Source organism: Neopsephotus bourkii, unplaced genomic scaffold (genome assembly GCF_033783945.1).
Source record: "Neopsephotus bourkii isolate Nb327-2 ecotype Australia unplaced genomic scaffold, CSIRO-AGI_Nbou_v1 NB_1638, whole genome shotgun sequence".
Lineage (NCBI taxonomy): Eukaryota > Metazoa > Chordata > Aves > Psittaciformes > Psittacidae > Neopsephotus > Neopsephotus bourkii.
In genome coordinates, this window is record NW_026902113.1 from 11,469,645 (window position 1) to 11,484,751 (window position 15,107).

Genomic DNA, 15,107 nt, shown 5'->3' on the forward strand with positions numbered 1-15,107 from the left:
ACAAGATGGCTACAATGTGTTAGTGACAAAACTCAAAAGATTGAAAGCACTAGATACAATATCTTAGCTAACATGCAGTTGAAGCATGTTCCTCACACTAAGCAAAGCCCCGAATGTGTTTCAGCAGAACTAAGTACTATTTATGTTTGTTTTTCTTTTTTTTTTTTTCTGAAGCATAATACTCTAAGCACTTCCACGCTCTCCTGATGTGTCATTCATAAATGCAGCATTTCATCTGCAGCCCTGAGAAGTTACATCACTTCTCTGCCTGCGCTTTCCTGTCAGGGTGCCCCTGAAACTCTTGCGTGAGCTGAAGCAAAACCAAATGGGTTGACGAGCGATTTCTGCTACTTTTTCTGCTGTTTCTCTGCATTTAAGCAACTTTATTCCTCTCCGTTTTACAATAATCCGTTAATAATTCGTGTTGGTTTTGGGAAATACTTGTTTCGCTGCTTTGCACCGTGCATATGGGCGGGTAACGGACCGCAGCTCAACGGCCGATGGGCTGCTGGGCCCTTCCCCCGGCCCGAGCCCGGGCTGTGCGTGGGGCGAGGTGCTCTGCCGTCCTGCAGACCCTGCAGTCTCGGTCCTAAACTCGGGTCTTGGCTTTTGGCAGGTATCCGTACGGCGCTGTGCAGCGGCCGGCAGTCTTTCGGTGCGGCAGGCATAGCCGTAGCCCCCGGCTAGCAGGCAAGAGCTGGACCGGGACCAGAGGCGCAAGCACGCTTAGGGAGGGGTTATGACTTTTACACCCTCTTCCCCGCCCAGCTGCATCGCCCACTAGCGGCGTTGTGCAGCTCCCGTGGTGGCTGCGCAGAGGGCCGGGCTGCCCGGCGGGCCAGGGTGCGGGGGTCCGCCGTTGAGGGCAGCGATGGCTGCGGGCCCTGTGACCGCTAACTTGGCCAGTGCTCGCGCTGTGGTGGCTGCGAGGGTCGGTAGGGGGCGCTGCTGTCCCGCTCTGGCTCGGCTCGCTTTCCCCGGCGGTTCCACTGGAGCAGTCAGAGACAAGTTGGCGCCATTTTGAAGCCGACAGGGGGACCGGGGCGAGCTGCGGAAGGGGAGGGGGTTAGAGGCGATTGGCTGCGGCTACGGCGGCAGCTCCTCTCCGAGCCTGGAGCAGCGGCAGCGCGGAGCGGACCCGCCTGGGACCAGCGAGGAGAGGCGGTTGCGGCGGGGTAAGGAACCCGGCACCTTGGTTGCCGTTACCCCCACCCTGGCTCCTCTCCATTTTCCTTTCTCTGGGGCGGGGGCGCCCGCTTGGACCGAGCTCCGCCGCCGGCGATCGAGGAGGACAGGGAGCAGGGAGGAGGCAGACCTCCCCTTGGCCCCTTGCGGAGCACCCCCTTCCCTCCCCATCTCCTCGCGGCGCTGCTCCCCTCCCCCCTTCCCCGTGGCCGGCGTCACAAATTAAATTTGCCGCTCCCCCTCTTTGCACCCCCGTCGCCCCGGTCGTGGCGGGGCCCCGCGGGGGGGTGACCTTGGCTGGGGTGCGCCGCGGGGGCCCGGGGGTCACCCCCTCTCCCCTCACCCCCCCAGGTGGCCCGCCGGGCGGTGTCGCGCGTTCAGCGGCGGTGGTTCCTCGGGGCGGGGGGGGTGGGGAGGGTGCTTGTCCGTTGTGAGCGATCGCGGGCCCCGCCGGTGCCCCTCCACCGTCCGCTGCACCCGGCCTATTCCCACTCGGGCTTCGCCGGGGATCGCCGAGGGGACCCCTCCATACTGCCCGGTTCGGTCTCTCCGCCCTGCACTTAGCAGCGATCCTCAGCCGGCGGGAGCTGGCTGCCGCTGAGGACCTCGATTCGGTAGGTCCCTACTTGTGTGAGCCCGTTCTTTCATGCTGGCTTTTTTTTTTTTTTTTTCCTCCTTTCTTTTTTCCCTCCCACTTTGCATCAGGCTCTGTTAGAAAGCGCTCGGAAAGGAAGCGGGGGGGAGTGTTTGCTGCCGCCTGGTATATGAAAAACTATGAATTTTACGTCTGAATTGCCAGATGGAGAATGGTTAATTTATAGGTTATGTATTTGTTTACGTTGAGAGACTCTGGTCAGAAATCTAGGTCTGTAACTTCATCCCGCGGCAAATAAATCACTATCTGCTCCTCAAAACAAATCAACAATTAATGACTCTGAACAATCCCGGAACGTTAAACTACAGCAGAGCAGCTCCGGCAGGGCTGGGTTTTGTCGTGCAAGTCTTATTCTGACTTTCATGTTTGCTCTCTGCACTGTCGCTTGCCGAGAGTGGTGGTTATTTTGTTAGGCGTTCTGTTTTCCCATTTAACACAACTGCTGAAGTATTCTCGTGTTGGTCTTTGTTTTGTGCTTGCAGGGTAGGTGCTTCGGCTGTAACTGATTTCTCTTTGCTGGGGATGGAATAGGAGCGTTGAAAATGTCAGTGGCTTTATAGTTGAAAGTGGGTGTCAAATCACATTTTGGGAAGGGGGTAAGATGACATGCATTCCTTCAGGTTTTTTCCCCTTCCAAGCTAGTGGAACTGTTGTTTTCATAGGATAGACATTTTGCTTGGTGTGTCTTGTATGTAATATAGCTATGCTTTCGGTATTATATTTACTTGTGTAAAGTAATGCCTCAAAAAGATGTGAAACATCTGCATGTATGCTGTGCTCAGACCACCCTAAAAGAAAACTGATAGTGACAATCAGGTAAGATAGTTTAACAGAGGTGTGTGTTCATCACAGGCATTTGAAAGCGTGCACTACTGGGGAAAGTATTTAGTACTTCAGTACTTGCATGATGTCTTGTGTCTGTTTGAAGCAAGGTAGTACTTAATTGCTGTGAGGTGTGGGGGTGTGTGGTTGTGTGTGGTGTTTTGTATGGGTTTATTTTATTTTATAATTCTTATGCAGTAGTATTTGCTTCTGTGCCTCTTGCATTCCCTTTGCTAGTTACTATACAGACTGGATAAGCTGTAGTTCAGTTTTTGATGAAACAGCTAAATAAATAAGAACAGAAAATCATAATGTGTGTAATGCTTGTATGCTGTTTTTTTCTTGTGTGCCATGTGAATGTTGGGTTTTGACTGTACCTAGCAAGCATACTTGTGGACTTGAATTGAGCAAGTCAGCTAAGTCATTATTAAGCTGTAATTAAAAATATAAAAACAGTCATTGCTAGCATTTGGAAAAGCATAGTAATGAAATATCGCATGACCTCAGGCATTATCCATTTTTGGTTGTAGAACAGGAGACTCTGTTACTTCCTGTAGATCAAAAGATGCATTTTCTTTTGGGATATATTGCTCTCTACCAGGCTATCAGGTTGTGATTTTTTTTTCCTGTCTTTCTTCAGTCACAGAGTTCATAACATACAGAAGAGTAAAAGGTTGTATGGGTATGTGTAGGAGTCTTTTAGTATGGGATTTTTAATTTAAAGTTTTTTGAGTAAATGTTTTTTCTTTAAGCCTGAATGTGGACAGGTGATAAAGGCTACTTGTTGCACAAAGAGGATTTTCATGGGAGCAATGAATAAGAAAATGTGAAGCAGAACCCTAAAAGCATGCAAACCAAGAAATGGAGGAAAATGGGATACTACAACTCATTGTTTTTCCCTACCAGTTTCATTTTAGCATCTCTTTCCCTTAATATTACTTAGCCCAAATACCTTCCCATTTCTTGACCTAATCTTCACCCTTACCTTCAGACAAGTTCCCTTATTAGAGCCTAAAAGTAGTTCTGGTGTGTGGTAAAGATACCACTTGTCAGTATCATACTCCTTTTAACAAGTATCTGCAGTAATGGTGTTTTTGCTCATAGCATAAACCATGAATACTGCAACCTGAAATAAAGACTGAGAGAATATCGGAGGCTTTCAGTCAGTTTTGAAACTAGCTGGTAGTGGAAAACTGAGAACTTTTTTTAAAGGATGTGTTAGTGTGATAATCTTTAGTGGTAAAGTGTTGTGTTGATTTATCAGATTCGTAGACCCTTTGGACTATTTGAGCAGCAGACAGACCCTGGAAGGAATCGTGTGCGGGCTTTTAAAGAACTGCAAAATACATGCTTAAAACCAACAGTAATATCTCATTCGTAGAGGTTGAACACCTTAAAGTTAAGACTGTGCATGTATGTAAATGACATACATACTGCTCTTCCATTGGTGACCTCCTCTGTTGAATGTAGTCTTGTAGAAAACTTAAATATTTTTTTTTCCTGCTTAATTCAGATGTTTAATTACATGAGAAGTGCAGTGTATGGCTGAAAATAATAAATTTCAGTAAGTTAGTGGTTTATTTCAGAAAGTCTTTGGAACACTTTGGATTCCACAATAAAAATGCTGTTAATATGAATATTTACTGTAACACATCTAACTTGAAACAATTCAATGAAATACAACTAATATTTTAACTTTGTTTCTAAGAATTAGAATGGTAACACCTCCACTCTTTTTAAAGGTTATTGCTATCCGTCGCTGCATGTGCCACCTTTCAACCTTTCCCAAAGTGTGAGGAAGTTCTTGGAGTAGGTTCTGAGGATTAAGACCTCCAGTACTTTGTCCCCATCTGTGGAATTTACTCTTTCACTTCCCATCCCACGCATTCAGAAAACATTCTGCATTATTCTGCTTGGGTTATACTGCCTGATCTTAGCTCTGTTATTTCAGCTCATGACAACTTTGGTATTAATATGCTTCAAGAAATAATAATTGAGAGAAGCGCCATACCTCACTGGGAACAGATGGGCATGTTTGTACTAATCATCTTGTGTCTGTCACCATTTATATGGTAGTACCGTAACCAGGGATCAGGACCCCATCTGGGGTTTTCTAATTTAGACCCTGTTCTTTAAAGGTCGATTCCAGACAATACTAACTGTGTGTACTTTTTCTCTGACTTAATTAGAAACCCTGGTGGATGCTTCTGCTGCTGAAATGAGATGCTTCACTTGCGTTCTTTTTAATGGTCAAAAAAGACATGAAGTTAGCAGTCAAAATGTTATTGTCTTAATTGCTTCTGTTGAATATTCAACTAAACTACATTTCCTAGCTCTTCTAAACAGGACTAGATTGAGCTAAAACTTAATTGTTAATCACTTAGAAAGTAACTGCTGAGTGAGGCTTTCCACCTTTTGTGCATGTAGAGCCATTAGTTGTCCACAACTTCTATCAAAGCAGCCTCTGGTTCTCTCTGAGACATCCCCTGTGTATCCACATTGTAGTTCAAGATCAAGAATCAGAATTCTGAAAGTCTTAGAAAGGGGGGGGGGGGGAAATACTCGTTAAAAAAAAAAATAAATATCTAGTTACCCACCCTGAGTGTGAACATACTGCTCACAAGGAAGTCTTAAAAAGTACATCAGAACTTTTTGTATGTAATCTTTCCCCCCACCTTGAGTCTGACTGTTCATTTCTATTAGTGCTGCTTTGTTACCTGGATGTAGAGTTTCAATGAAGACAATCAGATTTCCAGGAAGTCTTTGCATGTGTGTTGGGTTTCTGTTCTTAACAAATAAGAATTGAGATGTCATTTGTAAGAATTGAGCAGAAGTTAATTCATGGAAAACTTTTCTTGTATTTTGGGATTTCCTTCCCGCCTGTGCATCTATCTACTTAAAATCTGAAAGTGTTGTTTTCAGGGAAGTTTACAGAGGCGGTGGGCAGTTCACTGTAGGTGCAATACTGTCAGCATGAAGCATTGTGTGTACTTCATTACGATTTCCTGTACATGGAAACAAAATGTATGGCAGAAGCTACAGCTTTTTGTGCCGCTAGTTTGTGAAAGCCCAGTGCTTTTCAAAAGTTAAAGGAGGCAAACTGCAGACACAATTCATGGTATGTAATAACGTTTGCATTGCTTTGTTTTTTTCTTGAAAGTATGAACTAGTTAGAATAAGGCTGTAACGTTTTACTTTCCTGGTTTTTGGAAATGGAAGAAAGAACGGATAAGCCCAGTGATAAACTCTTTTGAAGATTTTTGAGGGAGCGTTTATCTTCCATTTGCCCAGCTTAGTTTATGCAGTCTGTAGTTCTTGGAAGCATTTCTGTAACTGAAGGAATTAAGAACAGAGATTTTAATGCATGTGCAGTTTTTGGAAAGAAATACTCTGTGCTAATGTTTAAAGAGTGGTATATATGTACTTTGAGAACTTGAAGTATTTTGAAAGTCTTCCCAAGTTACAAATGTTTCTGGTGGTAATCTATCCATTAGGTTGTTTGTACAGTGTTATATATGAGTATGTTTAGAGTAGCTTTTTATTTCTTAATGGGTCATTGCCCCATTAATCTTCTATATTGCATACAAAAATGCCATAAACAATATTCAAAATGTAATTTCTTCTTAAAAATAGGAAACTGCTTTAATTAATTCCTGTCCTCATAAATACATGTTATGTTAGCCTTTAGTTATGACTTATATATAATTATTTTCAACTGGCTGTATTTAGGAATTAGAGCTGTGTATCAAAGTTGGCTGACATATTTTTCGAAAGCTGGGAAATGCAAAATGAATTGACAGGGAACTGTGGGAAGGGAAAGCATATCTAGTGGTTTGAATGATTGAACATCATGTTGGAATACTGCAGTTCTTTTCATTCTGTCAGTTTTTTGTGATCCTAGATAAGTCTGTTTCAATCAAACTTTCCTCAAGAGCTTTTTAGTAGTGCGTTTATGTCCTGGGAGACAGACTGTAGACCATGACTACTTCTGCATGGGTCAGTAGAAGTTTTAGTTTTGGACACAGCACTGGATAACATGGTGTACTTTTGAAGTTGTGTCCTAAAGTTTTTCAACTGTGCAGACAAAATTGGTGGGTAGTTCTTAAATTTCATTCTGTAATTCAGGTTACTCATCTGTAATATGGGAAGAATAGCTGTTTTTATGAAAGCTTTTGTGACGGTGTTGTGAAACAAGTTAATTTTTATGGCATACTAGCATGTTACAATGGTGAGTCCTGTACAGAAGGCCACTAGAAAATTAAGTCTCTTCAGAGCATGATTCAAATAGGGTGTAATAAGGGAGACATGTTAAATTACAAGGAGAAAAGTTGAGTAGCTTCTTTGCTTTGAATGAGAAAGTCCTGTGGCATGGAAAAAGGTAGTGGACGATCAGGCAAATAATCTCCTTTGTGCTTATTCTCATTAATATTGTATAAGGAATCTTAATGCCTCCTAACTTATACTAACTGATTTTGCAACTATTTCCATACTTTTGCTCTTTGTTTTTAAGCAAACTTTACAAATTGACTGTATGGATGTGCTCCTGTGAGTCATTAGGTCATAACCTTCAGCTCTGTGTAGCTACTACTAATTGATGGAATGCTAGTAGTAGCAGTAAGTTTTTCTCTTTTAACCAGAAGTAAGTGCAACGAGATACAAGAGCTTTTCAGTGAATTCTTGTAAATGTTTGTTACTGGTAGAAGATCTGTGCAACATGATGGTTGCATGTTGCACTGCAAGCCTGGGAAGGAATGAGTTCTGCCACCTGTAGCTGATCTTGCTGCTCTTGTCAGTCTCTCTCTTTCTCTAGAGAGTGACTTCACCGTCTAGTTAGTCCTTATACCTTTTCAAGCTTCTGATTCCAATCCTTTATTGTCCAAGTAAATCCTACTTCCTTGAGGTTCCTAACTGTTGTGTGTGGAGGCTGTGGTTTGTTCACGCCTTCAACTTTGCTTTTGGTTGACTGGCTTTCCCCTAAACTTTCTACTCCATTTGTCTGATACAACTTGTTAGTCTCTGCAGTGGAGTTAGAAGTGTGTCCATGCCTCAGCTGTTTCCATTCTAAGCTGAGCTTTCTGTCTTAAAGACTTAATTAAGATGGACTTCTCTTGAGCTGAGAATCTAGCTGAGGTGTAGACAATTCCAGCTTTTTCTGCTAAAGAATCAGCAACATCTGGCTCTGAGCAGACAGGTGGATTAGTGGTGGATTCAGTTGTCAGCAGGATTTACCAGAGGTGTTCATTTGTCAGGTTTGGCTATGTTAACTTTCTGACTTCATGGGAATCAAAAGAGGGCAACCTCTAAGTTACAAGAGCTGATTGAATGCAGATTAAGTAATATGTGGAAGCTCTCTGAACTGTTGTGTCTTGATTGTATACTTACAGTATACAAGTATAAGCAGCTGTGTCTGTTAATGCTTTAACCTTTCAGTTGCAAAATCCGTCCTGTTAACAATGAGGAAAGATTAGTTTCTGCTGAGTGATTTTACTTTTATCTCCTATAGGTGTTACTTATGTCCTAACTATTTCTATTTGTGCAGCATAATCCTGTGGGGATTGTGTAGGTTTTTTTTGTTGTTTTGATTTGTTCCTTTTTTTTTTTCCTTTTGTTAATGCTGACATGCTTTAGAATTTTTCTCCTGGGTAGATTTTTGTCCTTCTTGGGGGATGGGGTGGTATTGGGTTATTGTAAGGAATGAGGTGTGTGTCCTTAATACGTATCAGCACAGATCTGAGCCTTTAGTGAAAGTGTAACCTATACACCAATGCACACAGTTTGTCTGCCACTGTGCAATGAGTATGTCATAGAATACCCCAAGGGATCATGGAGTCCAACTCCCTGCTTCTCACAGGACTACCTAAAACTAAACCATATGGCTGAGGTCATCCAGATGTTCCTTGAACTCTGACAACTTGGTGCTATGATCCCTGGGGTTCCCTGGCTCCCTGGGGAGCCTGTTTCAGTGACTGAATACCCTCTCAGTGAAGACCCTTTTCCTAATATCCAATCTGAACTTTCTCTGATGCAGCTTCATTTCATCTTCGTGTGTCCTAATATAAGTGATAAGCTGCAACTGAAGGATAACTAAATATGAAGCATTAATTTCCAAAATGAAAACAAACCACAGAGTTTGAAAATTTCTTACACGGAAGGTTGGTTTAGCTGTAATAGTACAAACACTCCTGTTTGTAACCAAGCCAGGATTAAAATGACTCAATGTATATAAATTTCTGAAAAGAGGGCACAAAGAAGATGGAGTCTCTCTTCAGCGGTGCTCAGTGACAGGACCAGAGACCATAGGCACAAACTAAAAGAGGAGGTTCCCTCTGAACATCAGGCAACACATTTTCAATGTAATGATGGCCAAGCACTGGTACAAGTTGCCCTGGGAAGTTGCACAGTTTCCATCCTGGAGATGCTGAAAAGCCGTCTAGATGACAGTCCTCAGCAACCACCTTTAGGCAGCCCTTTGTGAGCAAGTGGGTTAGACCAAGTGATGTTCAGAGGTTCTCCTCAGCCATTCTGTGAAAACACAACCTCACAAGGATAAGGTAGTTACAAGGGATGAGTAACCGTATTAGAAGTTGTTACAGGAGTGAATAGTTTATTGGCAAAGAGAGCTTCCATGTTGGTTGTGTGTAGAGATACAAGACTTTGCAGATTGAAATGTTAAAAGAGTCTTCAGCTTCAGTGTTAGGTTCATGTATGTTAGCAGATGACTACACTCTTGCTTGAAGTTTCTTCTAGTCATGTGGTCTTAAAAACCTACCACAAATGCACCTAGTTCACTGTGTAGTAAGTTTTCATTTAATCTGTGCTTTGTAATCACAATTATGGGTTCTTCCTGTGTCTCCAGGGGCACAATCATTTTCGCAGTCTATGGTTTTCTGTCACTTAGAGTTCTGAGAAAAATGAATAAAAATGTTCTAGTTAGATGGGGAAAAAAAAGCTACCCCAGTACAAGCCATCTGGGTAGCCAACTTCTATTTGTGAAACACCCAACAGAATATGGTTTTGGTACTAACATTTCTGTATGCTGTCATAAGAGGAATGTTTGTTTATAAATCTTATGTATTAGGAGTGAATGCAGTGTTGCTTAGCACAGCATCTGACTTTGCAGGGCAATACACATGCTTTCTTTAGTGGGATGAATTTAATTGTAAGACCTAAATGTGTTGTGTTTTGATCTTTAGTAATTCTGTATTGGATCATTTGCAGTAGGGTGCAAGACATTCAATTTTGTGATTTTTGACATTATATATGAAGTTAGGAATGGAAGGGCAGCTCGCTTATGTGTACAAATCCTGCCTTGTTACTAAAGCAGCTTTATGTTGGCTGTCCATCTGTGAAGTTTTATGAAATACTCATTTGCTTCTGTAGTAGCATGCTCATATTCTTCATGTTTGGAATTCTTTTGTTTTAATTCTTACAAGAAACCTCTCCCCTTCCTTGCCAAATCAAACTAAACCAAAACTCAACAAGCTTTCACATTAAGGCTCGATAAGGCATTTTTTTCAGAGGTGTATACTAAAGTAGTAACAAGTATTGTTTTCTCCCAAGGGACAATACAGTGATTAAACTAGATTTGTACTTAATGTTTATCCATTGTAGTTGTATTCTGCTTTCCGTCATGTTCTCCTTATTTTCCCCATGGCTTCCATGTCATTCTTGCATGTGTATCGATAAATACTACAGATGTTAGCCTTCTAAAATTAGTAATACAAAATACCTGGACTTCTAAGGACTTTGTTATGCTTTTTTGAAAATAGTTATTGTAATGGAAAATAATAATTCCTGCCTCCTTCTTCCCATACCTTTTGGACTGCTGGAGGAAGGAAACAAATAATTTTTGCCTTACTAGATCTTAGAGTAGCTTTCTTGCTGAAAGAGGGCTGTGCCCAAATTAGGGCTGTAGATGAGTGATATTGTTAAAATTTATACCTAGGCTGTTGTTAGTTCTTCTTAGACTGGTACTGTTAAAAAGATCTGTCGTTTGCTAGTGATTCTGATAAAAAGTATTTTGTAGAGTGAAAGGTCTGCTTTTTCACATAACTATTCATGTAGCCTACAACAGCAAGGTACTGATCTCTTGCATACTGACTGAGTTGTGCCATATTCTATTTGGATATTTTGCTTCAGAAACTTGTTAAAAACCTTTATTTTAAAAACTAGAAGTCTTCCTCTAAATGTCAGTTTTGCTTTTTCTGAGCAGGGGGTTTGGAACTAGGTGATTTTAAAGGTTTCTTCCAACACAAACTGTTCTATGATTCTGTTTATCTATGAGCTTATGTCTTATGGTGGCTTGTTTTCTTTGGGTAGGATCTTCCAGTCTTTCTGGTGTTTATAGTGATTTCTGCCTCTTTTCACTTACCCTTCTGACTGGCTTTTGTCACCTCTGTAGTTGTGTCCTCTTGATGTAGTAGACTTCAGGGGTGCTTTTTTCTATTTAAATTATCTTGATGATAGGTGCTGGTAGCTGTACATAGTATTCTAAGGAAGTTCTTGCCAGTACTTTAAAATCTGTGTTAGATACTGAGATTTTTGGCTTTGTGAGGTTTTGTTTGTTTGTTTTGAAGTACCTTGTCTAGAATTAAAGTTACATAGGACCAGTGTGATGATTTTTCTATGCCTGGACCCAGGTGTGGAACCCGCCTTCAGCTCCCTTTTTTTCATTCTTCTTAACAGTTGATTTTCTTTCAGACTTGTAGCATATATTCTTGTTTGGGCGTTCAAATGCAGTCTTTATACAGCAACATTTTTCTAATCTTTTATTTCAGTGTTTTACTGCATGACAATCTGATCTCTCTCTGCATCCATCCAAGATTTCCAATTAATTGCTTACATAATAAATGCTTTTTGGTGCAAGAAAACTGCAGATTGTTTTATCACAGTCTAATCAAACATAAATTGTCCCAGGGTAGTATGATAACCTTTGAAGTTACATTTATGCCAGTATTTAAAATTTTTACTTTAGCACACTGGTTTTTTCCTAAACTCTTAAAATACTATTGATAGCAAAGTAGTGCAGCTGTAGTGGCCGTACTACTTTTTTGCTCTGCATTATTAGCGACAGCGATGTCTTTATTTTCTTGTACTACACTTTAATTTTTCAAATTGATTTAAATTTTTCAAATTGAAATGTACTTCACTTTAGTTTTTAGATACCTTTTAAAAGCTTTGCATGCCATACTGGTTCCTGAATTCTCAGATAGTATTTGTGCAGTTGCTTTGATTTGAAAATGTGAAGCTCATAAATATAGGCACTGTAACTTCTGATTAAATGTACCTGTTAGCAGTTGCTGCAGGAATTACATTTACCTGAGATTTCTTTGAAAATGGATATTCAGCTGACTTTTTAGGGTATTGCAATATATTTTTTGATGCCTAATCATTAGTATGTAGCAGTACTTCCTCTCCCTCTGACACCTGCAAACCCATCTCTCTTTGTTTTAGCTATTGAAGTGCAATCTTTTTTCCTCTTTTTAAATTTATTTACAGTGGCCGTTTGGCTTCAATTCTGTCTTTGTGGTACAACTTTCCTGTCTTGAGGGCTTTGATTACTACTTACAACTTTTACTAAGGGGTCATTTGAGTTTACTTAGTACTATCAAAAATTTCTTTGCACCCCAGTCAAAGGGACAAACAGCTTAAAGCTCGGTTTTGTTCCTTTGGCATGGACAGTGCCTGTGACCACCATGCTGGAATTGTGTACAACTCCAAATCATTTCTGCTTGCAATTTGTGCCTTTCAGAACAGAGACTTTATTTGTGCACTGCTTGTGTCAATTTAATATAAGCATTCATTGTCTTTGAATGTTGGCAGAATCAGAACCTGTAGGATTACAAACTTATGTGATGTTGTTTGTGAAACCTAAATTTTGTTGTGTGTGTAGGCTGGAGGATCCTGACTGGGTATGACTTAGGGAGTAGTTTTGGTCTTCCAAGTATGTGCATTTGGCTTTCTTGATAGAAGAAGGGGTTTTTATTCTAAATTTAGCACTGAGAGCAGGATTCCCAGGTGCAATAATAGTTAATAAGAGGGTCCATGGGGACAAATTTCACTTCTCCTCAGTATCGTATAGCTCAAATGTACAGACAGAACGTTGTGAACCTATGTTACCCTTCTGAAAGCCACCTGCATGGATAACATTGGTGTGTGACAGTTTCATGTGGTGGACTGGAAGCAGAATTAACCTGCCACTGGTCCATGTCATGTTGGTTCGTTGGTTTTGGTTTATGAAATGCTGAAGAATGTCCAGAACTTTATGCTTATGGTCTCAGCTGATACTTCAGAGTTACACTCTTTGTTTTTCTGGAGTTATAGACAAGATTACAAGTGTATCACTTGACAGATGTATTTGAATTTGTATGTCACATTTCCTATCAGCACCAGAAAGGCAGGGCATCTCAAAGGCATCCTCTGAAGAAGACAGGTGAATATGTCAAGGTGAGATAATACATGAAATAAATCTTCATTAAGTCCACCATTGTTGAACGGGCATTTGTGAGGTTTATAGTTTTGCATAATTCTCCATGAGTGTCATTTTTAATAATTACCATGCCTTATTCTCAAATCTTGTCAGTATTATTTCAAAGTAGTGTGCCTTCACACAAAATACCTGCATTTCAGTTTAGTACTGATAAGTTTGAATCTTCTGTATGAACAACTGAGTTAACTTTTTTGTTTTATTGCAGTCACAACATTAGCAAGAAGGATGGGAGAGGTCTAATTTCCTGAGTTAGGTCAATGTGACCTTTTAGTCTTGTTTAGACCATGCCCTTATTGTAGACCCTAGATTTTTTTTTTTTTTTTTTTTTTTGACTGCATTCTTTCCCAAATCCTATTGAAATCATCCTGAAGTATAGGCTGTCAAGGCATGGACATAATAAAGACAGTTTTTGTAGGCTTTACTATTCAAGAGTGTTGAGAGTATGCATACCGTGAGGCTTTTCAGAAGCTTTGGTAAAATTTTCTTTGGGGCAAAAACTATGCTATTATACTTTTACACTAGAGAGTACTCTTTCCCTAGCTTAATATTTTGTATTCTAGAGAACAAGGAAACTAGCATCTTTTTAGACAGCTCTTTCTGATTTGTGATACATTAAGTTTACTTGATCTTGGATTTATTCTCGGATGTGACTGAATTAATAACACTCAACTGTAGGTCTGTTACACAGGATGTAGAAGTATCTAAAGTTTTTCAAACCTTTTTTTTTTTTTTTTTTAATGGAGACTACCAAGGAATCTTACCAAGACATATTTGCAGCTTCTCTAATGTAGCTGAATTTCACAGTGTTTGATACTGACCTTCAATATGTGAGGTCATTATAAAAAAATTAATGGCTTTTTCTCAGACTTAATGAAACTTACGTGTGTTCTCTACACCTGCCTTTCTCCCTGTTCCTCCTCCTGACTGGAAAAGTGTTATCTTTTCAAAATCCTCTACAGCCAAGTGGTACATACAATGCTTCAGTTCTGATTTTGTGAGTATAATGACATCCTGCCTATCTGCAGTTCCTTCCATGCATTCTTTTTCTATTTCTTTAAGGAATTTTTCTAGAACAAAATAAATTACTTGGTACAGGACTGGAAATGTTTAGTAAGTGAATTAGGTGAAAACTGTCATGCTTCTGTCCAATCAGAATGAAATGCAAGCCACTTTGAATGACTTGCTGTACTTTTTTTTTTTTCCAATATTTCAAATTCTGTTATTTCACACCCTTTGCATTCAGTGTTAAACACTGAGGTCTGGGCATAGTCTGCTTATATGCTTCACTTTTTTAAGCTTTTATGTGGTTTGCTTACATAATATGACCACCTAGCAAGCAATGAGGCGGGATGTTTTCCCTACTGTTTGGCTAACTGGCAAATATATTGCAGATGTCTATTCAGCTACCATCATATTTTGTCAGCCTACACTCTTTTCCACTTTATAAAACAAGTAATTACACTTTTAAAAATCTTAACCTGTAGTTCTTTGGTTAATTGTGTTTTTGCCTTTTTCTTTCCCTGTCAGAATCTTCTGCTGTAGTCTTCCAATTTTTATCTTGTCATTTCTTTTCCTGCAGCCATGCACAGAAATCAGAAATTGTAATGTCTACAGTCCATTTTACTTTGTCTTGGGCAAAAGTCTGAAAGCTGAGATCCCACAATAACAGGGCAGTTTAGGTTTTCTTAGGTTGCTGATTGGTTTAGTAGTGAATTTTGATATGTAGTTTCTCATCTTTTTTTTTGGTTTTTTTTGTGGGTTGGTTTGTTCGTTATTTTATTATTCTTAATCTGATTATATTTCAGTGGAAATGCTGTTTATAAATGGCAAAAAAAAGGGGGGCAATTTTATTGTTGTTTTTGCTTTTAACCACATCTCAAAAATGATGAAATTTACAAGTTGGATCAGTTGTATCTTGTGGAAGCTGCAAGTGTCTGCAAAACCACTGGTGGAAGC

General features: G+C 40.2%; 1 protein-coding gene across 3 annotated transcripts in view; it reads left to right on the forward strand.

Annotated features, from left to right (window-relative positions):
* The first annotated feature begins 1,029 nt into the window (after positions 1 to 1,029).
* Positions 1,030 to 15,107, forward strand: part of PDS5B (PDS5 cohesin associated factor B) — a 109,220-nt gene continuing 95,142 nt past the window's right edge. For all 3 annotated transcript variants that reach the window (XM_061374428.1, XM_061374430.1, XM_061374429.1), the window contains exon 1: positions 1,030 to 1,175. The gene's annotated coding sequence lies outside the window, so the exon portion shown is untranslated. The remainder of the gene's footprint in view (positions 1,176 to 15,107) is intronic.